A 24,956-nucleotide genomic window follows, 5' to 3' on the forward strand; every position below is an offset into this window, starting at 1 on the left:
TTTGAACCAAAACTAATTAAATAAGAAGAATCACTCCTCCCAATGTCAAGGCATACTGTGGCTACAAGAATCATGGTACTGGCTGAGGGGTAGACACATAAATCAATGGAACAGAATAAAGACTCCAAAAATAAACCCTTAAAAACATGCTCAATTGGCCAGGCGGGGTGGCTTAGGCCTGTAATCCCAGTACTTTGGGAGGTTGAGGCAGGTGGATCACTTGAAGTCAGGAGTTTGAGACCAGCGTGGCCAAACTGACCACAGTGAAACCCCATTTCTACTAAAAATACAAAAATTAGCCAGGCTTGGTGGCACACGCCTGTAGTCCCAGCTACTAGGGAGGCTGAGGCACAAGATTTGCTTGAACTGGGGAGGCAGAAGTTGAAGTGAGCCAAGATCTCACCACTGCACTCCAGCCTGGGCGACAGAGCAAGCCTCTGTCTCAAAAAAAAAAAAAAAAAAATTATATATATATATATATATATATACACACACATACACACACACACACACACACACACACACATATATAACCACATTTAGTATGTTTAAAAATGTGTAATTATATATAATTACATATATTTTATATGTATTTTTATGTATGCTCAATTAATTTTTAAGTTAACCTTTAATTTTAGACCAGAATTACGGTGATGATAACGCAGAGTGTTCTCATATATCTCACACTCAGTTTTTCCTATGACAAACATCTTACATTAGTATGCTGTATTTGTCATAATTAGTGTATCAAAATTCTTATTGATAATAACATATTAAAATACGAAAGCCTGTATTTAATACAGATTCCTCATTTTGCTCTTAATGCTCTTTTCCATTTCCTTTAGTCTTACAGTTTCTATTCATTTCCAAAGTTATTTACTTATGCCACTCTTTCAGTGAGGTTGCTTTATATATTTTTAATATGTTGAGCTTCTTTTGTCACATTCTGCACTTCATCCAGGGATTACCCAACCTATTACATTATTTTTCTTAATTTACATGCATTGAGGCTTTGTGGTGTTAAAGTTCTATGGGTTTGGACAAAGCTTAATATCTTATATTCACCAGTATAGTATCCCATACGTAAGTTTTACTCCCCTAAAATATCTCCTGTGCTTCACCCAATAATCCCCACATCTCTCAACCTCCTGGAAACCCACTGATCTGTTTCTAAGGTTTGCATTTTCCGAAATTTCTTTCTTTTTTTTGCACAAAATGTGCTAATTTTACTAAGTACTTTGTCATACACTGGCAACCTTTTTAACATCTAGAGACTAGATGTTGCAAAATTACGACTCATTTGTCCATTATATACATATATACACAGCAAAACAAAACACACAAAACATACACAATGGGGTCTAAAAATGTCCAAATATGAACACACTGACATATTACCTTTTGCAATTTCCTCCCTCCCACTTCTGCTAAGCCGTTGAACAAGCATAAGCAGTATTATACTGCTCACAGACGCGGTTTAAAAATTCCATTTCCGGCCGGGCACAGTGGCTCACGCCTGTAATCCAAGCACTTTGGGAAGCCTAGGTGGGTGGATCACAGGGTCAGGAGTTCAAGACCAGCCTGACCAACATGTTGAAACCCCATCTGTACTAAAAATACAAAAATTAGCTGGGCGTGGTGGCGGGCACCTGTAATCCCAGCTACTCGGAAGGTTGAGGCAAGAGAATCGCTTGAACTCGGGAGGCAGACGTTGCAGTGAGCCGAGACCAGGTCACTGTACTCCAGCCTGGGTTACAGAGTGAGACTCCATCTCAAAAAAAAAAAAAAATCCATTTCCAAAAGACAATATTTCCTATGAATTTTAGGAAAAAGACATTTACAAAGTGATATTTTACTACCTCTACATTTAACATAGGTCTGGCACTTCTAAATATCTAGATAGACAAGCTGTTTCAGATAAGGAGTGAATTTGTCCACTATGTACACAGCAGTCTGGAATAAACTGCACGCATGTAATCATAGTTATAATTTGAAAGAGTCTTTGAAATATGGGCATTCTGACCTAGGACCCTGCCTATCTCCATCAAGCATCCATTGTTGATGCTCCATGAACATCAACAATGATGCTCAGATTTTCAGAAGACAATCTTTCCTAGGAATTTTAAAACAAAATGTACAAAATATATTAGTTTATGAATTCTACTTTTGTTATACACTGGCGACCTCTTTAAGGTCTAGAAAGATGAGATGTAAGTTAGGACTCATTTGGCCTTTATACACACCATATACACACAGATAAGTAAAACAAAACACACAGACATGAGCACCGATGGCCCATCCCGCCTCACTGTGAGCACACGGGCACAGAGCTCTCCACACTTCCTCCTCTTCCCTCCTCCCCTGAACCAGGGCACAAACACAATGTGTGTTGCTCAACAGGTGGTTTGGCCATCCCATCCCCTCCCCAAAACAGTATTTCATATGAATTTTAACATAAACAAGTTTTACAAACTGTGTTATTTTACCACCTTAAATTTTAACATCTATCGGGCACTTCAGAACATCTAGAAACACTAAATATTTCAAAAAACAATACTTAGCAGTCTCAACTATATATACAGTAGTGAGGAACAAAATATTCACATAAAACAATGGTTCAAATATGAACATGGCCTCTCAATAGACCCAGTCTGGCCTAGAGCCTTCTTTTCCTCCTCAGGTCTTCCAGCCATCCCCTCTAACCCACAGAACAGAGGTGGACAGGTTGCTCCTGGTGTGGCTTCCAGAGGTGCTCCAGCGACCATTTCAAAGTCATCTCCAGAAGGCATTTATTTTCTATGATTTTTTTTAAACAAATGAGCATTTACAACACGTGTGATTTTCTAACTCTTCTTTATCATATGTGGGCAACCTCCAGATGTAGCAAACGTTTTCTTTTAAACGCTTGGGGGAAAGTTGAGAGCAGATTTTTCATGTTATATACACAGGCCTTCTAGAAATGGCCAGCAAACCTTCCCAAAGGGTAGTGGCATTTCCAGTGTGCCAACTGAGGTGTGTCCTTCTACCATCTCTCTCTGCAGTATCAAGATCAGGTAGAAGGAAGGCTGATGGCCGGGTGGCCGCTACTGGTTCCCTGCCATGGTCCGGAGCTTAAGGCTTTTGCCTGGCCAGGACTAAGCAGACCTCACTGAGTTAGGACAGAGGTCACCCCGGGACCTGGGGCTGGTGGTTCCAGGCCTAGAGAGACAGCTGAGTGTGCATCCTACACCTGCCTTCCCGCCCCGCCACACCCGCTGCCACCCAAAGGCGCTGCGTCCTGGCGGCTTATCAGGGTTTCTTCTAGGCTGGCGGGGTCCAGGCTGGGAGGGGCCGCTGCCACCCTCAGGGCACCAAGGCTAGGTGGGGAGAAAGATTCACCCCTTCTTCAAGGGCTGGGCCTGGCTGCTTTTCACCATGCTCTCTCTAAGTTTTCGTGTAATTGAAATAACACAGTTTATAATGTTTTTCAGGCTAGCCTCTTCCACTTTGCAGTATGCATTCAAGAGTCATCCTTGTCTTTTCACAGCTTGACAGCTCACTTCTTTCTTCCTTTTTTTCATATTCCAGTGTGTGCATGTGCCAGTTGTTTATCCACTCATTTGTTAAAGGACATCTTGGTTGCTTTCAGCTTTGGGTTATTACAAATAAAGCTGCTATAACTATTCACATACAAGTTTTTGTGTAGATAGAAGTTTTTCTTTCATTTGGTTAAAAACTGGGAGTGTGATTGCTGGATCATATGGCAAGAGTATGTTTAGTTGTATAAGAAACTGCCAAATATCTGAAACAACTGTGCCATTTTGCACTTCCACCAGCAATGAAGGAGGGTCCCTGTGGCTCTGCATCCTCACCAGCAGTTGGTATTGGCAGGTTTTGTTTTTGCTTAGCCATTCTAGTACGTATGCAGTAGCATCTCATTGTTGCTTAAATTTGCAATTTTCTAATGACATATGTTGAGCATCTTGTCATATACTTATTTACCATCTGTATATCTTGTCTGGTGGGGTATCTGCTTAGATCTTTTGCCCATTTTTAAATTGGGTTGTTTGGTTTTTTATTATCGAGTTTTAAGAATTTTTTGTATGTTTTGGATACAAGTCTTTGATCAGATACGTGTTTTGCATATATTTCTCCCAGTCTATGCCCTGTTTTTTCTTTTCAGTCTGTTAACAGTGTCTTTCACAGAGTAGTGGTGGTTAATTTTAATAAAGTTCAATTTATCTGTTATTATGGAATGTGTTATTGGTATTCTACATAAAAAGTATCACCAAACTAAAGATTATGTAGATTTTCTCCTTTGTTTTCTTCAAGAAGTTATGTAGTTTTGCATTTTACTTGTAAGTCTATGATCTATTTTGAGTTAATATTTGTGTCAAGTCTGAGTGTCTAAATTCTTTTTATTCTTCCGTATGGATGACCAACTGTTCAGCAACATGTATTGAAAGACTATGCTTTCTCCCTTGAATTGCCTTGTTCATTTGCCAGTGATCAGTTAACTATATTTGTGTGGGCCTATTGCTGGACTTTCTATTCTGTTTTTGTGTGTGTGTGTGTGTGTGAGACGGAGTCTCACTCTTTCACCCAGGCCGGAGTGCAGGGGTGCTATCTCGGCTCACTGCAAGCTCTGCCTCTCGGTTCACACCATTCTCCTGCCTCACCCTCCCGAGTAGCTGGGACTACGGGCGCCCGCCACTGCGCCTGGCTAATTTTTTGTATTTTTAGTAGAGACGGGGTTTCACCGTGTTAGCCAGGATGGTCTCCATCTCCTGACCTCGTGATCCACCTGCCTCAGCCTCCCAAAGTGCTGGGATTACAGGCGTGAACCACCGTGCCCTGCGACTTTCTATTCTGTTCCGCTAATCTGTGTGTCCATTCTTTTACCAATGCTATATGGTATTAGTTTGCTAGGGCTTCCATAACAAAATAACACAGAGTAAGTGGTTTAAACAACAAAAACATATTTTTTTTGACAGTTCTGAAGTAAAAGATCAAGGTGCTGTTAGAGTTACATTTTTCTGAAAGCCTCTCTTCCTTGCTTGTAGATGGCCACCTTTCACTGTGTCCTCACGTGGCCTCTTCTCTGTGCGTGTAGAAAGAGAGAAAGTGAGACCTCTGGTCGTTCTTCCTCTTCTTATAAGGACACAGGCCTGATCAGACTAGGGCTCCACCCTTATGAACTCATCTCCTATTTGGAGATGGGGCCTTTACTTACCACTCTAAAGGCCCTATCTCCAGATATAGTCCACACTGGGGGTTAGGGCTTCAATATATTAATTTGGAGCGGGGAAATACAATGCAGTCCATAACATTCTGCCTTTTGGCTCCAAAATTCATGTCCTTCTCACATGCGAAATACAGTCACCTAATTCCAACAGCTCCCAAATTCTCAACACATTCTGACGTCATTCCAAGTTCAAAGTCTCGCCTAAAAATCTGCTCAATCAAGTGTGGGTGACACTTGAGGTACTCATCCTGGGGCAAAATTCCTCCCTGGCTTTGAGCCTGTGAAACCAGACAAGTGGTGTGCTTCCAAAATACAATAGCGGGCCATCCATAGGATATATGTATTCCAAAAGGGAGAATTAGGAGAAAGAAAGAGGTGAGGGGTCCCAAGAAAGTCCAAAACCTAGCAAGGGTAATTCCATTAGCTCTTAAGCCTCCAGAATAATCCCCTTTGGCTGGATGCTCTGCCTCTGGGCTCACTGGCACAGCAGCATCACCCGAAAGGATGTCAGCCATGACCCTGCCCTCTTGGCTCTGTGTGCCCGCTCTGCCCCCATGGCTCTTTGCCAGTCCTGCCACCGAGGCACTGGTGGGACAGCCTGGCCTGCTGCAGCTGAGGAAAGGACCCTCACCCTCTGAAACCAAGTAGGAAGCAGTCTTGCTCCCTGGGCCTGTGGTAAGAGTGGCAGTCCAGATGGCCTATGAATCACCTTCAGGGCAATTCTTCCTTTGTCTTAAGGGATAAAGCATGTTCACAGCCAAACAGCTTTGTCATCCCATCCTGTTCGGTCCCAGAATTCTGAAGGCTTTCCTTCATTTCATCCTGTCTCTGTTCCCCTTGGTCCAAGATGGCAGTGTCTGTGCTGGAATAATCTCATCTCTACTCCTGGCTTCTGCTGAGATGGTTGGTTAACTCCATGGGCAATCTCCTTATGAAAGGATTATCCAGCCACACCTCTAGTGTTGTCTTCAGAAAAAGGTTTTCATTTTTTGCAATATGGATAGGCTGAGAAGTTTTAAAAAAAATTTTAAGTTCTACTTCCATTTTGCTTAATGTTTCTCTCACTTTATCTCTGTCCTCTCACATTTTACTATAAGAAGTAAGGAGACGCCAGGCTGTACCATCAACTTCGCTTAGAAATCTCCTCAGCTAAATATCCAGTTTCATCATTTGCATGTTCTACCTTCCACAAAACACTAAAACTGTCCCTATGAACATTATAAAATTAATCAGGAAAGAAAAGAGGGGGAGAAATGAGAACAAATTAAGCTTGTGGCACATCCAACATTAGTCATTAGGTCACCCTGATCTCTGGGCCACTTCTGCATAGTCGTTTGGTGCCTGTTGCCTCAGAATCACATAGATCCTGTCACAGAATAATAGATGCCCGTAAGTGCTCCATAGCTAATAACTTGAACATTGTGAAACATTACATTTTCCATGTGAAGTACTCTTTCTGGTCCTGCATACTAGTGAAACTCCAGATGTCAACTGGTCTGAACAAACCTGCAGGAGCTGACTCACTAAAGAATGCTGTTTCCTGCAACCCATCAAAAAACCCAATTTCTAGCCCCTTGCCCTCCATGATCCCCTTTAAAATCCCAGCCCAGAACTCCTCACAGATATGGATTTGAGGATGTCTTCCCATCTCCTTGTCCTGCAAGCATTCAACTCCTTCTCTACCGCGAACCCTGCTGTCTTCATTTATTGGTCTGTTACTGCACAGCGGGCAATGAACCTGGTGGTCCTGTAATAACACTAGAACATGATTTAGTTAAGTTCCTTGTCATTTGATAGCAAGGGTTGGCTTTCTTCCAGTTTCAATAGTATGTTCCTCATTCCATCTGTAATATCACCAGAAGCACATTTAATGTCCATATTTCTACCAGTAGACCCTTCAAGACAATCTAGGCTTTTTTTCTGGCATGCACTTCAAAACTCTTTCATCCTCTACCAAGTTCCAAAGTCACTTTACATTTTTTAGTGTTTGTTACGGCAACACTCCACTTCTTGATACCAAAATCTGTATTAGTCTCCTTGGGCTGCCATCACAAAATGTCACAGACTGAGCAGCTTAAACAACAGATGCTTATTTCCTCACAATTCTGGAGGCTAGGAAGTTCATGATCAAGGTGACAAGAAATTTAGTTTCTGGGAGGGTTCTTTCTGCTACTACAAATAGAGTCACTAGCATTTTAAATGTATTCAGATTAGAAAGCCTATTCTAGAAACCCCAGAACAAATTCAGGAAAACTCATCCTTAAAATTCTGCCCCACTTAGAACCACTTTCAGCACCAAAATCTGTATTAGTCAGGGTTCTTCAGAAAAACAGAACCAATAGGAGATAGGCATATAAAAAGAGCTTTCTAATAAGGAGTTGGTTCATGAGATTATGAGGGCAGGTAAATCCTAAAATCTGAAGTCCCAAGATCTGGGTCACACCGCAAGCTGGAGACCCAACAGAGCCTATGGCTTTGTTCCTGTCTGAGTCCCAAACCCTGAGCTCAAATGCCTGAGAACTAAGAGAGCTGATGGTATAGTTCCTGTCCAGAGGCTCTCAGGCTTGAGACTCGGAAAGAGCCAATGTTTCAGAATAAGTACAAAGGCAGGAAAAAAGCTGATGTCTCAGTCAAAGGCAGGCAGGCAGAAAGAATTCTGTTTTACTTGGGGGAGGCTCAGCCTTTTTGTTCTATTCAGGCCTTCAACTGATTGGATGAGGCCCAGCCACACTAGGGAAGGCAATCTGCTTTACTCTGTCTACTAATTTAAATGTTAATCTCATCCAAAAACACCCTCACAGAAACACTCAGAATATTTGACCAAATATCTGAACACTCCATTATCCAGTCAAGTTGACACATAATTTAAACCATTACACATGGTTTTTTATTACTATAGCCTCATAGTAAGTCCTGAAATAAAGTAATGTGAATCCCAGTCTTAGGTGGAAAGCATCCAGTTTCTCACCATTAAGCATGATGTTGGCTGTCAGTTTTTTGCATATATTCTTTATCTAATCAAGAGAGTTCCCCTCTATTCCTAGTTGGCTGAGAAGTTTTTCTTTTTAATATCATCAGTGGGTATTGGTTTTGTCAAATGCTTTTTCTGCATCAATAATATAAACACGATTTTTCTTTTTTAGTTTGTTGATATAGTGGGTCATATTGATTGATTGATTGATTTTAATCTCAATGTTTATTTTAGATTCACAGCATACATGTGATGGTTTGAGGTATGAATGATCCCATCACCCAAGTAGGGAGCTTAGTACCCAACAGTTAGGTTTTCAACCCTTGACTTCTTCTCTTCCTCCCCACTCTAACAGTCTCCAGTGTCTATTGTTGCCATCTTTATGTCCATGAGTACCCAATGTTTAGCTCTCACTTATAAGTGAGAACACATGGTATTTGGTTTCCTGTTCTTGTGTGTGTGTGTGTTTTTTTTTTTTAAGTTGAACCAGCCTTGCATTTCTGGAACAAATCCCACTTGGTCACTTTTTATACATTATTAGATTTGATTTGCTAATATGTTGTTAAGAATGTTTGCATCTAAATTTATGAAAGATATTGGTCTGTCGTTTTTCTTTCTTGTAATGTCTTTGTCTTGTTTTAGTATTAGGGTAAATGCTGGCCTTGTAGAATTAGTTAGGAAGTATTTTGTCCTCATATATTTTTTTGAAGAATTACATAGAATTGGTATAATTTCTTCATTAATTGTTTGGTAGAATTCACCAGTGAACCCATCTGCACCTGATGCTTTCTGTTTTGGAAGGTTATCAATTCTTCACTCAATTCAGATTGTCTATTTCTTCTTGCATGAGTTTTGGCAGATTGTGTCTTTTAAGACATTGGCCCATTTCACCTAGGTTATCAAATTTGGGGGCAAAGAATTGTTCTTCGTATTTCTTTATTATGCTCTTAAAATTTGTGGGATCAGTAGTGATGGCCCCTCTTTTATTTCTAATATTGCTAATTTGAGTCTTCTCTGTTTTTTTGTTGATTAGCTTGGTTAAAGATTTATCAATATTACTGATATTTTCAAAGAGCCAGTGAAGCTTTCAGTTTCATTGATTTCTCTATCATTTTCCTATTTTCAGTTTTATTTATTTCTCCTCTAATTTTTATCATTTCTTTTCTTCATTTGTTCTAGGTTTCGGTTATTTTTATTTCTTTATTTTACTAAGGTAGAAGTTTAGGTTACTTATTTTAGAGCCTCCTTTTGTAATAACTGATTTAATACTGTAAATTTCCCTTTTGCTGCATCTCAGACATTTTTATTTTTATTAGTTCAAAATATTTTAAAATTTTCTTGAGACTTTTTTGGACCCATATGTAATTTGGAAATTTGTCATTTAATTTCCAAATATTGGGGATTTTTTTTTATCAATCTCTCCATTATTGACATATGTTTTACTTCTATTGAGGTCCCAGAACATACTTCATGTGATTTCTATCTTTTAAACTTTTTAAGCTATATTTTGTGGCTCAGAGTGTGGTTTGATTAGTGTTATATGTGAGATTGAGAAGGATATGCATTATGCCATTGTTGGATAGAGCATTCTATAAATGCCAGTTATATCCACTTGTTTAATAATACTGTTCAGATCAAGTACATGCTTATTGTTTCTGCCTTTTTGATCTAGTGTTGAAGACTCCACTATGTAGTGGATTTGTCTATTTCTCCTTGCAGTTCTATAAGTTTTTGCCTCATGTATTTTAATTATCTGATGTTATGTGCATACATGTTTAGGATAGTTATGTTTTCTTGGATAATTAACTTCATCATTATTTAGTATTTCTTTATCCCTGATAATTTTTCTTGCTGTGAGGTCTTCTATACCTGAAATAAACATAGCTATTTCATGTTTTAAAAATTAATGTTAGCATGTTATATCTTTCTCCATCACTTTACTTTTAATTTATGAGAATCATTATTATTAAAGTGTGTTCCTTGTATACCATATATAATTGGGTCTTGTATTTTATCCACTCTGACAATCTGTTTTTCATGGGTGTACCTAGGCCCTTCACATTTAAAGTGATTATGGATATATTTGGATTAATATCAACCATGTTTATAACTGTTTTCATTCTTACTAGAGGCTCCTTTTCAGCCTTTTCTTGTTCTAATTGAGTATTTTATGATTCCACTCTATTTTCTCTCTTGGTGTACCCATTGTACTTCCTTTTAAAGTTTTTAGTGCTTGTCCCAGAGGTTGTAATATACATTTTTAACTAATTTAAGTCTACCTTCAAACAACACTCTTCTGTTTCACATTTAATGCAGGTACCTTATAACAGAGTATTCTTAATTACTACCTCCCATCTCTTGTGACACTGCTGCCATTGATTTCACTTATCCATAAGTTATAATCACTCAGTACATTTTTACTAAAATAATGATGCTTTAAACAAAATAATAATACCTTTAAAAGACAGTTGCATTTTGGATTAATGAAGAATAGAAAAAGATTTTTATTTTACCTTTATTCCTTCTCTGACTCTCCCTCTCATTATTTATGTAGATCCAAGTCTCTACATCTACACACACACACACACACACACACACACGAAAAGATTTCTACAAAAATGAAAATACTTTAATAAAGTCAAGATAGTCATGTAGTTAGTATCAGCTAAGTGCTCATCACCTCCGCTTGCCAAATATAACTCTATTACTTTTAGAAAACACACCTAACTCCTGACCCAAACATTTCACTGGTTGTCTGATTTCTGCATTACTTTTTAAAAATCGACTTTATTTTTTAGAGGAGTTTTATGTTTACAGAAAAATTGAACATACAGTACAGAGAGTTCTCCTTTGCCCCACTTGCCCCAACACACACAGGTCCCTCTATTGCAGGCATATCTTGTTTCATTGTGCTTAACTTTATTGTATTTGCAATTATTGTGTTTTTTACAAATTGAAGGTTTGTGGCAATCCTGTGCTGAGGAAGTCTATCAGCTCCATTTTTCCACCAGCATCTTTTCACTTAGTGTCTCTGTGTTGCATTTTGGAAATTCTCACAATATTTTAACATTTTCATTATTATTATATCTGTTGTGGTGATCAGCGATCTTTGATGGTACTATTATAATTGTTTTGGGGCACCATGAACCACATCCATGTGAACTTATTCTATAAATATGTGTGCGTACTGACTCCTCCACTGACTGCCCATTTCCCCATCTCTCTTCCTTTCCCCAGACCTGTCTAGTCCCTGAAACACAACAATGTTGAAGTTAGGCCAATTAATAATCCTACAATGGCCTCTATGTGAGTGAAAGGTAGAGTCGCACATCTCTCACCTTAAATTAAAAGCTAGAAATCATTAAGCTTAGTGAGGAAGGCATGTTGAAAACCAAGGCAGGCTGAAAGCTAGGCCTCTTGTACCAAACGGCCAAGTTGTGAATGCAAAGGAAAAATTCTTGAAGGAAATTAAAAGTGCTACTCCAGTGAATGCATAATAAGGAAGTGAACTATCTTTATTGCTGATATAGAGAAAGGTGTAGCAGTCTGGATAGAAGATCAAACCACCTACATTCCCTAAAGCCAAAGCCTAATCCAGAGAAAGGCCCTAACTCTCTTCAAGTCTCTGAAGGCTGAGAGAGGTGAGGAAGCTGCAGAAGGAAAGTTTGAGGCCAGCAGTGGTTGGTTCATGAGGCTTAAGAGGCCATATTCATAAGTTAAAAGTGCAAGGTGGGCCGAGCGCGATGGCTTACGCCTGTAATCCCAGCACTTTGGGAGGCTGAGGCAGGTGGATCACAAGGTCAGGAGTTCAAGACCAGCCTGGCCAACATGGTGAAACCTCATCTCTACTAAAAATACAAAAATTAGCCGGGTGTGGTGGTCTGTGCCTGTAATCCCAGCTACTCGGGAGGCTGAGGCAGGAGAATCACTTGAACCTGGGAGGCGGAGGTTGCAGTGAGCCAAGATGGTGCAATTGCACTCTAGCCTGGACAATAGAGTGAGACTCCATCTCAGAAAAAAAAACAAAACAAAACAAAAAATAAAAGCGCAAGGTGAAGGAGCAAGTGATAATGTAGACGCTGTAGCAAGTTATCCAGAAGATCTAGCTAGTTAATGAAGGTGGTGACACTAAACAATAGATTTTCAATGTAGATGAAATAGCCTTATCTTGGAAGAAGCCATCTAGGACTTTTACCACTAGAGAAGAAAAGTCAATGGCTGACTTCAAAGCTTCAAAGGACAGACTGACTCTCTTGTTAGGGGCTAATGCAGCTGGTGACTTTAAATTGAAGCCAATGCTCTTTTGCCATTCTGAAAACCCTAGACTTTTAAGAATTATGCAAAATCAACCTACCTGTGCCCTACACATGGAACAACAAAACCTGAATGACAGCATATCTAGTTACATCATGGTTTACTAAATATTTTAAGCCTACTGTTCAGAAAAAAAAAGATTCATTTCAAAACATTACTGCTCATTGACAATGCAACTGGTCACCCAAGAGTTCTGATGGAGATATACAGGGAGATGAACATGCTTTTTTGCCCATGGATCAAGGAGTCATTTCAACTTTTCAAGTCTTATTATTTGCAAAATGCATTTTAAAAGGCTATAGCTGTCTAAGATAATATTTCATCCACTGGCTCTAGGCAAAGTAAATTGAAAATCTTCTGTAAAGGATTCACAAATTTAGATGCCATTAAGAACATTTGTAATTCATGGGAGGAGGTAAAAATATCAACATTACCAGGAGTTTGGAAAAAGTTGATTCCGACCCTCAAGGATGACTTGAAGAGATTCAAGACTTCCATGGAGGAAATCACTGCAGATGTGGTGGAAACAGCAAGAGAACCAGAATTAGAAGTGGAACCTAAAGATGTGACCGAATTGCTGCAATCTCTTGATAAAATTTGAATGGATGACAAGATGCATCTTATGGATGAGCAAAGAAAGTGGTTTCTTGAAATGGGGTCTACTTCTGATAAAGATGCCATGAACATTGTTAAAATGACAACAAGGTATTTAGAATATTACAAAAGCTTAATTTATAAAGCAGTGCCAGAATTTGAAAGGATTAATTACAATTTTGAAAGAAGTTCTACTTTGGCCAAATGCTATCAAACAGCATCTTATACTATAGAGAAATCTCATGAAAAGAAGAGTCAGTTGATGTGGCAAACTTCATTGTTGTCCTATTTTTATAAACTGCTACAGCCACCCCAACCTTTAGCAACCACCACCCTGATCAGTCAGCAGCCATCAACACTGAAGCAAGAACCTCCACCAGCAAAAGGATTATAACTCACTGCAGGCTCAAATGAGGGTATTTTTTAGTAATAAAATATTTTTAATTCAGGGTATGTATATTTTTGACATAATGCTATTGCATACTTAATAGACTACAATATAAAATAAACATAACTTTTATGTGCACTTAGAGACCAAAAAATTCACATGACTCACTTTATTGTGATAGTCACACTGTTGCACTGGTCTGAAGCAGAACTGGCAATATCTCCAAGTTATGCTTGTTATTAACATCTTGCATTGGCCACTACATTTGTTACAAGTAATGAACCAATCTTGATTCATTATTATTAATCCTCTGTGCTCTGCATATTCATCCTTCTTCTGCTGAACCCCTGCCAATCACTGTTCTTTCTACTATCTTCATGATTTTGCCTTTGCCAGAATGTCCTACAGTTGCACTCATATAATATGTAGACTTATTAGACTGGCTTCTTTCACTTAGCAATGTGCGTTTAAGGATCCTCCATGTCTTTTTGTGATTTGATAGCTCATTTATTTTTAGCACTGAATAATATTCCATTGTCCGGATGTACCACAATTTATTTATCCATTCACCCATGGAAGCACTTTTTGTTTGCTGCTTCTCTTTCAGTTTTGAAGAATGATTTTGGTGGATACAGAATTCTAGGTTGGTGAAGTTTTTTTTTCTTTCAAAACTATAAATATTATTTCCCTTCTTATTTGTATGGTTTCTAATGAGAAGTCTGATGTAATTCTTATCTTTGTTCTCGTCTATAGAAAGGGTAATTTTCTCACCTCTAGCTTCTTTCAGAATTTTCTCTTTGTCTTTGATTTTTTGCAATTTGAATACATAAATATGCCTAGGTGTAGTTTCTTTGGTATTTATGCTGCTCATTGTTCTCTTAGCCCTCTGAATGTGTCGTTTGTTGTCTGTCTTTAACTTATAAAGTTCTTGGCCATTATTACTTCAAATATATTTTTATGCCCTGTTTTCCTTTCTCCTGGTGTTCCAATTATACATATGTTATACCTTCTGAAATTATCCCAAAGATTTTTTTTTTTTCATTTCAGTTGGGGTAGTGTCTATTCACTTATCTTGAAACCCATTAATTCTTTCCTTGGTTGTGTCCAGTGTAATGGCCAGGCCATTAAGGGCATTCTTCATTTCTGTTACAGTGTTTTTATTAATAGTATTTCATTTTGGTTCTTTCTTGTACCTCTCTGCTTATCCACCTATTCTTGCATGTTTTTCACTTCTTCCACAGGAGTGCCTATGACCTGGTAGTAGATTGGGATCTGCCTCAGTAGCAGCAGGCAGGCATGAGGTTGTGGTGCTGATACTTCCTCTTGCTCGAAGGGGAGCCTTTGGCCTGGTTTGCCATGTGAATCTGGACAAAATGCTGCCTGTCCTGTGCCTCAGCATTTTCCAGAGATAACCATGGGGCAGTAAGGGGATAGGGAACCAACATTTCTAATGGCCTCTCTAACTCTAACTTGCTGAGAGTTAGTTCTCTTAGTCCAAAGCAGTATGACCTGGTGCTATGGTCTCAATGTTTGTTTTCTCCTCAAAACTCATCTGTTGAAATCCTAACCCCCAACGCAATACTGTAAGAGGTAAGATCTTCGAGAGGTGATTAGGTCATGAGGGTGGAGCCATTATGAATAGTATTAGTGCTGGCATAAAAGAGGTCCCAGGACCTCCCTCTTCCCCGCCACCAGGTAAGGACAAAGAGAGAAGATGCCATCTATGAACCAGTAGACAAGCCCTCACCAGATATTAAACCTGCCAGCATATTAGTCTTGGACTTTCCAGCCTCTAGAATTGTGAACAATAAATTTCTATTGCTTATAAACCACCCAGTTTATGATATTTTGCTATAGCAGCCCAAACACACTAAGACACCTGGGATATCTTTGAGCTTCAGTTTCTTCTTCTTCAAATCAGTTATGATTGTCCCCCACCCATGTTATTCCTTCCATCCTTCATTCATTTAGCAAATATTTATTCAACACCCAAAGCCAGCCCTGTGCTGCACGCTGTGGATATGGTGGAACTAAAGCAGACCAAGCCCTTGTTGAGTTGATGCCTCAGCACAGAAGACCACAGTTAGCACAGTGTAAAGTAAACTTTATATCTGTCAGAGGTCTAGGACCTCAGGAGAGGAAGACAGGAGTAGTGAGGGCTGGCATGGAGCCTGGCAGTTTCAGTCAGGTGACCTCAGGTAGGCCTCAGTGAGAGGAAGCATTTGAACAGTCTTGTGGCCAGTGAGGGAGAAATCCACAAGGATGAACAGAGGGGACAGCAAGGGCAAAGGGCAGAAGCGGGGCAGGCATGAGACTGAGAAGTGAAGAAGGCCCATGGTGGAGGCGGTGGAGGAAGGAGATGAGTCAGGGCCATGGACGTTCAGGTGAGGTCCCTGGAAGCTGCCAGAAGGCTGCGAGCAGAGGAGGGGTGGGGCCTGACTGTGGAGGTACAAATGGGAAAGGGAGGCCTCAAGGGGGAAGTGTGACAGTCCAAGAGGGACTGTAGGGGCTCAGCCTCATGGCCAAGAAGTGCATGCAAGAAGGGGGCAGACTGTAGGTGTTTCTGAAGGCAGAGGCTTCAGAGTTAGCTGGTGGATTGCAAAAGGGTGAATCAAGGAGACTTCTGAGCTCTGGGGGACAGAAATGTTTTGAGGATGAAATGCAAGACGGCATCTAACTGCAACCAAGTTACAATTGATGGGCCGAAACTGATCCGTTTTTGTTAATTAATGTCCACAGTATATATTAGTGTTCACCCTTAGTGTTGTGCATTCTATAGGTTTTGTGTAATGTGTAAGTGCTTGGTCCGCTTTAGTTCCACCATATCCACAGCGTCCAGCACAGGGCTGGTTTTGGGTGTTGAATAAATATTTGCTAAATGAATGAAGGATGGAAGGAATAACATGGGTGGGGGACAACCATACCTGATTCGAAGAAGAAGAAACTGAAGCTCAAAGATATCCCAGGTGTCTTAGTGTGTTTGGGCTCCTATAGCAGCCCAATGTGTAATGACTTATGTTCACCATTGTAGTATCATACAGAATAGTTTCACAGCCATAAAATCCCCTGTGCTCCACCTATTCACTGCTTGCTCCCTCTTAATGCCCTGGAAATCACTGACCTTTTTACTGTCTTCATGGTTTTGCCTTCTCCAGAGTGTCCTACAGTGGGCATCATACAGTATGTAGGCTTTTCAGAGCAGCTTCTTTCACTTAATAATATGCATTTAAGCTTCCTCCATGTCTTTTCATAGCTAGATGACTCATTTCTTTTTCGTGCAGAGTAATATCATTTTCTCCCATTCCATGGCTTGTCTTTGGATATCAGAGTGGATAAACATGTTTATCCATTCACCTACTGAAGGGCATCTAGGTTGCTTCCAAGTTTTGGCATTCATGAATAAAGCTGCTGTAAATAACCATGTGCAGGTTTTTCTGTGTAGACATGTTTTCAGCTCTTTTGTGTAGATACCAAGGAACAAAATTGCTGGATTGTATGGTAAGAGTATGTTTAGTTTTGTAAGAAACTGCCAAACTGTCTTCCAAAGTGGTAGTACCATTTTGCATTTCCACCAGCAATAAACGAGAGTTTCTATTGCTCCACATCCTCACCAGCATTTGCTGGTCCCTGTTCTGGATTTTGGCCATTCTAATAGATATATAGTGGTATCTCATTATTGTTTTAATTTGTAATTCCCTAATGACAATGATATGGAGCATCTTTTCATAAGCTTATCTGCCATCTGTAAATTCTGTTTGGTGAAGTGTCTCTTAAAGTCTTTGGCTCAGTTTTTTAAATTGGGTTCTTGTTTTTTTTTAATTGGGTTTTAAGAGGTGTTTTTTTTTTCATGTTTTTGTTAACCGTTCTTTATCAGATATGTCTTTTGCAAGTATTTGCTGCCCGTCTGTGGCTTGTCTTCTCATTTTCTTCACATTGTCCTTCATAAAGCAGAAATTTTTAATTTTAATAAAGTCCAGCTTATCAATTATTTATTTCATGAACCATGCCTTTGATTTTGTATCTAAAATGTCACTACCATACCCAAGGTTATTTCAGTTTTTTCATATGTTGTTTTCTAGAAATTCTATTTTTTTTTTTTTTTTGAGACCAAGTCTCTGTCTGTCACCCAGGCTGGAGTCCAGTGGCATGATCTCGGTTCACTGCAACCTCTGCCTTGCAGGTTCAAGGGATTCTCCTGCCTCAGCCTCCCAAGTAGCTGGAACTACAGGTACGTGCCACCACGCCCAGCTATTTTTTGTATTTTTAGTAAAGACGGGATTTCAGCACGTTGGCCAGGCTGGTTTTGAACTCCTGACATCAGGTGATCCACTGGCTTTTGCCTCCAAAAGTGCTGGGATTACAGGCATGGGCCAACGCACCCAGCCTCTAGTACTTCTATACTTTTGCATTTTATCTTTAGGTCTATGATCTATTTTGAGTTAATTTTATGAAGGGTGTAAGGTCTACGTCTAGATTCATTATTTTGCCCATTTATCTTTTTATGAGTGCAATCTATTTTCCTTTAGGTAAATGAGAGCTACATAGGTAGATACATACATTTACACATAGAGAGAAATATGGCTAGATGATAGACAATAGATAAATAAATAGATGATGGAGAGATGACAGATAGAGATATATACATATATATGTATGCACATATACGTGAATATATGTTTATATATAGGTATGTATGTATGATTCCGTTTATATCATGTTTAAGAACAGACAACTGTTATCAATGATAATAGAAGGCAGAATATTGGTCACCTCTCTGCGGAAGGATATTGACTCAGAAGAAGAACAAGGGAGCTTTCCAGGGTGCTGGAACTATTCGATGCCCTAGTTCATGGGTGTACAAGAAGTACAAATTAATCAAGTTGTGCACTTTTATATATACATATGTCTCTCAATTTTTTAAATGTTAAGCTATGTTCACACCAAAAAAGCAATATACAAGACTTTGCCTTCATATCAATTAAGCTATTATCTCACAGACTTCATTTCAAATCATTTGACGAATGTTTCAAACTATTAAGAAAATTTTGAATCTGATTTTATCTTCACTGGTAGTTATATATGATTTAAATGAAATAGGGATGGAACCAAGAACAAGTTTTTAGTGCTAGTTCTTTGAGTTGCTTTAGTCACTGAAATCTTCCTAACTTTGGACTCATACTACTTACATTTATTCATTTTATCAGGTTATTCACAAAAGCTTTGTCAAATGACTCACCAAAGTAAAGACAGAGTAGGACTCATTGATCTCACAAGTAAAACTATTTTACCCATTTTTTAGAATCCTGTATATCCTTACAGATACTTTATACTTGCTCCATCAGTTACCAAGGGAGATGTGTCAAAATCTTCTGTGATGACTGTGGATTTATCTATTTTCTTTTTGTCAATTTTGGCTTTATGTATTTTGAGGCTCTATTCTAAGGTGTTTGCAAATTTAAAACAGTTAAATGGCTCATATCATTATAAGATGTTCCCCTTCGTTACTGATTTACTTTTACTTAAATGTGGAGGGGGAGGCCAGGCAGAGTGGCTCATGCCTATAATCCCAGCACTTTGGGAGACTGAGGTGGGTGGATCACTTGAGGTCAGGAGTTCAAGACCAGCCTGGCCAACATGGTGAAACCCCGTCTCTACTAAACAAACAAAAATTAGCAGGGTGGTAGTGGCACACACCTGTAATCCCAGCTACTTGGGAGGCTGAAGCAGGAGAATCGTTTGAGCCTGGGAGGCGGAGGTTGCAGTGAGCCGAGATTACACCACTGCATTCCAGCCTGGGCGACAGAGTGAGACCCCGTCTCAAAAACAAAAACAAAACAAAACAAAAAATTTAGAGGGGGTTTTTGCCTGCTATTAGCTTACTTTTGGATAGTTTGCAAAATGTATTTTTTTATCTTTTCACTTTTAACTGCCCCTATATTCTCTTTCTTGAAGTGTACTTATTTAAATAAAAGTGGAGTAAGGGTAAATAAAATTTCACAAAATGATAGTGCAGACAGTATGCTGATATGGTAAAAATCAAGAAGAAATTTCACAGATAAGTGAAGCTTAGGAAATTTCACAAACAAGTGAAGCTTAGGAAATGTCACCTTAAGAGTCTGGAAAGTGGCATTAGCTAGGCTGAGTTATGAGGTGAGGGACAGAGGCCAGGGTGAAATGTGTGGCTAGAAGATGGCATGTCAAGGGTCTGAAGCCAGAGTAAGCTTGGCCAGTTTAGCTGGAGGGCAGGGAGAGAGCAGGAAAGTGGAGGGAGGTAAGGCTGGAGGTCAGCAGAGACTCTGGTGGCCACAGAAGAGTGTGGGTTTTCTCCTAAGTGAAACAGGAATCTGCTGTGGGGAAGTTATGAGATATGATTTCTGTTTATGAGGATCTATTTGGCTACTCTGGAGTGTGGAAGGACCCTCTGGCTGCTGAGTAGAGAATGGACAATAGGAGGCTCCAGGGAGGAGGTAAATGCTATTGTCTGGGCAGATTCCAGGGTGACAGCAGTGGGACGGCCCTAATGGAACTGACTCTGGGTGTGGATTTCAAATGTAGCTTTATTGAGCTATAACTTACATCAATAAATTATAGCCATTTATGTTTGCAATGAGGGATATCCTAATTATCCTTATCTGATCACTACATATTGTATGTATCAAAACATTGCTATGTACCCTGTGATATGTAAAATGATTAAATGTCAATTTTTTTAAGTAGCCATTTTAAACATATGGTTTGATGAATTTAGACAAATGGATTCATCTATGTAACCACCACCACAATCATCATATAGAATACTTCCATCACCCCCAAATTTTTTTTTATCACCATTTGCACTTAATTCACTCCCATTTCCTGGCAACTACTGATTTGGTTTGATCACTATAGATTTGCCTTTTTCAGAATCACATATAAGTAGAATATTACAATATGTAGCCTATTGTGTCTGGCTTCTTTCACTCAGTGTAATACTTCTGAGATTTATTTATGTTGTTATATGTCTTCATTGTTCATTCCTTCTGGTTGCTGAGTAGTATTCCATTTATGGATGTTATCCCAACTTGTTTATCAATTCAACATTTGATAAGTTTAGGTTGTTTCCAATTTTGTACCTAGTACAAATAAAGGTGATATGAACATTAAAGTACAACTCTTTGTGTGGACATATGTTCACATTTCTCTTGAGTAAATACCCAGAAGTGGAATAGTTGGGTCATATAGTTTTAAATTTATAAGAAATTGAAACTTTATTTCCAAAGTAGTTGTATAGGTTTGCATTCCACCAGCAATCTATGACTGTTCTAGTTGATTGACATCCTTAGCAGCACTTGGAATTTTGTTTGTTTGCTTGTTTGTTTTAGTCATTCTAAAAAGTATATAGTGGTGTCTCTTTGTGATTTTAATTTACATTTCCCTGGTGACTAATGAGGTGGGGCATGTTTTCATATGTTTACCAGCCATTGGTATGTCTTCTTTGAGGAAATATCTATTCAAATCTTCTGCCCATTAAAAAGATTTTGTCATTTAGTTATTGAGTTGTAAGAGTTTTTTATACACTCTGAATGCTAAAAGTTTAGTATTCAAATATATGATTTGCAAATATTTTCTCCCATTCTGTAGGTTGTCTTCACACTTTCTTGATTATGTCTTTTGATGCACAAAAGTTTTTAATTTTAATGAAGTCAAATTTATCAATTTTTTCTTTTGTTGTTTACGATTTGGTATCATGCCTAAGAATCTGTTGCCAAATCCAACATCATGAAAATGTACCAGTATGTTTTCTTCTAAAAGTGTTATGCTTTTAGCTCTTAAGTTTTGTCATTGACCCATTTTAAGTTAATATTTGTGATATAGAGTTAGACGGGGCACAATTTCATTCTTTCGCATGTGGAAATACAGTTGTTCCAGCACCATTTGTTGAAGAGACTGTTCTTTTGCCCTTCAAATAGTCCTGGCACCCTCACTGAAAATTAACTGACCATAGATGTGTGGATTTATTTCTGAACTCCCAATTCTATTTCATTGGTCTATGTCTACTTGATGCTAATACACTGTTTTCATTACTGTAGCTTTGTAATAAGTTTCAAAATGGGTAAGTGTAAGTTTTAAACTGGTTTTCTTTTCCAATATTATTGTGGCTCTTTGAGGCCTCTTGCATTTCTCATGAATTTCAAAGTTGGTATTTCCACTTCTGCAAAAACAATGTGAATGTTTATAGAAATTGCATTAAATCTGTAAAACACTTTGGGTAGCTGTAACATTGTGACATACATACTGTATTTGGTCTTCTTGCCTTTTCTTGGCATACAACTCCTAAGATCCTTAGAATCTCCAAAGCGATGACTCTTCATATTCTAATGAGTTGACTGATGGCTCTCAGCCCCTAGGCAGCATCAGGATGGGGGCTGGTCATAGGAAAGAACAAGGCACGATTAGAGGGTTGGGACTTTCAGCCCCACACTCCAATCTCCAGGGAAGGGAGAGGGACTAAGGGTTAAGTTGGTCACCAGTGGCCAATTATGCCTATGTAATGAAACCTTCATAAAAACCCAAAAGGACAGGGCTGGGGAGCTTCTAGATAGCTGAACATGTGGAGGTTCCTGGAGGGTTGTGCACCTGGGGAAGGCATGGAAGCTCCATGCCGCTTCCTGCATGCTTTTCTCCATGCATCTCTTTATCTGTGTCATTTTTAATTATCTTTTATAAAAAAAATCAATGTAAGTAAGTGTTTCCTTGAATCCTGCAAGCCACTTTAGCAAGTTAATCAAACCCAAAAAGGGGGCTGTGAGAATCCTGATGTATAGCCAATTGGTCAGAAGCACAGGCAAAATAACCTGGGGCTTGCAATTGGCATCAGAAGTGAAGCTCAGGTCTGGTGCAGTGGCTCACACCTGTAATCCCAGCACTTTGGGAGACCGAGGCGAGTGGATCACGAGGTCAGGAGTTAGAGACCAGCCTGGCCAATATGGTGAAACCCCGTCTCTACTAAAAAATAGAAAAAATTAGGCAGACATAGTGGTGTGCACCTGTAGTCCCAGCTACTCAGGAGGCTGAGGCAGGAGAATCGCTTGAACCTGGAAGGCGGAAGTTGCAGTGAGCCAAGATCGTGCCACTGCACTCCAGCCTGGGCGACAGAGTGAGACTCCATCTCAAAATAATAATAATAATAATAATAATAAAAGAAGTGAAGCTCAGTCTCGTGGGACTGCATCTCCAACCTGTGTCATCTGAAGCTATCTCCAGGTCTCCAGGTAGATTGTGCAGAATTGAATTGAATTGGAGGACACCTATGTGATGTCCCTGCAGAACTGATTGCTTGCTTTTTGTGCAGAGAAACTCTCACACATTTGGTCACAGAAGTCTTCTGTGTTGATTTTTGTGGTGTGAGAGCCGAGAAAAAAGTTTGTTTTTTTTCCATTCAATGGTGTCAGATAAATGGAATTTGCTAGAACAATCCTGGCTCATAGACACTAACTCTGGACTGGGCTTTGCTTATCCAGTAGAATTAAAACCAGAACAGGAGATATTGCCCAAATTTGGAAGTCAATCATCATTTCTTCTGGCCAAGGAACACACAGTACAGTCCTTATGTCCAGCAATGGGCAGAGAGATATCCGCCTTAGAGTAACAGTCTGATAGAGAAGTGGAACAAGCAATTAAACATTGGTTGTCTAGGCATCCCTGGTGCTCCTGAAGGGTCTTGGAGAAGGGGACTATTTTTCCCCCTTGTCAACCACTCCAGAAACAACTGAGGCTTCTCCCCCACGGAAGACTGGCATGGATGCACCTACAGACAGCTTTTCTGGAAAAATTCAGGGTGACTGCATCCCCATAAATGAAGCACCCTCCAGATTCAGGCTTGCATGAGAGATAGAGTCACAATTCCTCTCTACTTAGAACATCAACATTTCTGCAGATGAAAAGAGGTTCCTGTCTGTTCTGAATAGCCAAAACACTGTGTCAGGATTGTGTCTGGGAGGTGGATCATTTTACTGCTGGTCTGGCAGGGGAGTTGAAGTGGCTCCCACCTTTCCCCCTGATAAAACCTCAGTGTCTTTCACTGAGAGCTCCCCCAGCCACCTCTGTCAAGGCTGGGACTTTTGCCCACTTTTGGGTATTGAATTTACCCACCTGCTTTAGCCACAACCAGTTTCTACCCAAGCACACCTCCTCTACTGACCTGAAGCCTGAACTATTCAACCCAGTAAATAAAATACTGGGGAAATAAATAAATAAATAAATAAATAAATGCACGGCATGAGGGAACAAGGTAATCTTTAAGAGACCTCTGTCATTCCAACCCCATAGGAGACAATGAACTTGCTCAAACACTGAGCACATTGCTACTACAACCAGTATCTGAGAAAGCCATCATATGAAGAATCTCTATAACCAAGGAACTCATACAGAGTCTTCACCTCTGAAAGCACCAAGAGCTGAATTAGGCTACAATAAACTATAAACATTAAAGTCACATCCTTAGGGGGGAAAAAGAAATTTTTAAAATGCACAGTCAAATAAAAAATAAATTCAAGAAGAATTAGAAGAATTAACCTACCCAAATGTGAAGAAACTGGAAAAACAATTCTGGTAGTATGACAAAACGGGGTAATATTACACCCTCAAAATATCACACTAGCTCTCTAGCAATGGATCCAAACCAAGATAAAATCTTTCAAATACCAGATAAGGTATTTAACAGGTTGATTATTAAGCTATTCAGGGAATTACGAAAGGTCTTAGAAAGTCTTAACAATAGAACAAGCAGAAGAAAGAATTTCAGAGCTTGAAGACAAGGTTTTTGAATTAACCCAATCAGACAAAAATAAAGCAAAAAAGAATCAAAATAAATGAACAAAGTGTTCGAGAAATGTAGGATCACTTAAAACACCCAGACCTAAGAATATCTGAAGTTCCTGGGGGAGAAGAGAAAGCAAAAAGTTTGCAAAACTTATTTGAGGGAATAATTGAAAACTTCCCTGGCCTTGTTAGGTGATGGGAACAAGCCCCCCAAAATCTGGCCATAAACTGACCCCAAAACTGGCCATAAACAAAATCTCTACAGCACTGTGACATGTTCATGATGGCCATAACGCCCATACTGGAAGGTTGTGGGTTTACCGGGATGGGGGCAAGGAACACCTGGTCTACCCAGGGCGGAAAACTGCTTAAAGGCATTCTTAAGCCACAAACAGTAGCATGAGCAATCTGTGCCTTAAGGACATGCTCCTGCTGCAGTTAACTAGCCCAACCTATTCCTTTAATTTGGCCCATCCCTTCATTTCCCATAAGGGATACTTTTAGTTAACTTAATAGCTATAGAAACAATGCTAATGACTGGCTTGTTGTTAATAAATACGTGGGTAAATCTCCATTTGAGGATCTCAGTTCTGAAGGCTGTGAGACTTCTGATTTCCCACTTCACACCTCTATATTTCTGTGCCTATGTCTTTAATTCCTCTAGC

Source organism: Pan paniscus, chromosome 11 (genome assembly GCF_029289425.2).
Source record: "Pan paniscus chromosome 11, NHGRI_mPanPan1-v2.0_pri, whole genome shotgun sequence".
NCBI classification, from domain to species: Eukaryota; Metazoa; Chordata; class Mammalia; order Primates; family Hominidae; genus Pan; species Pan paniscus.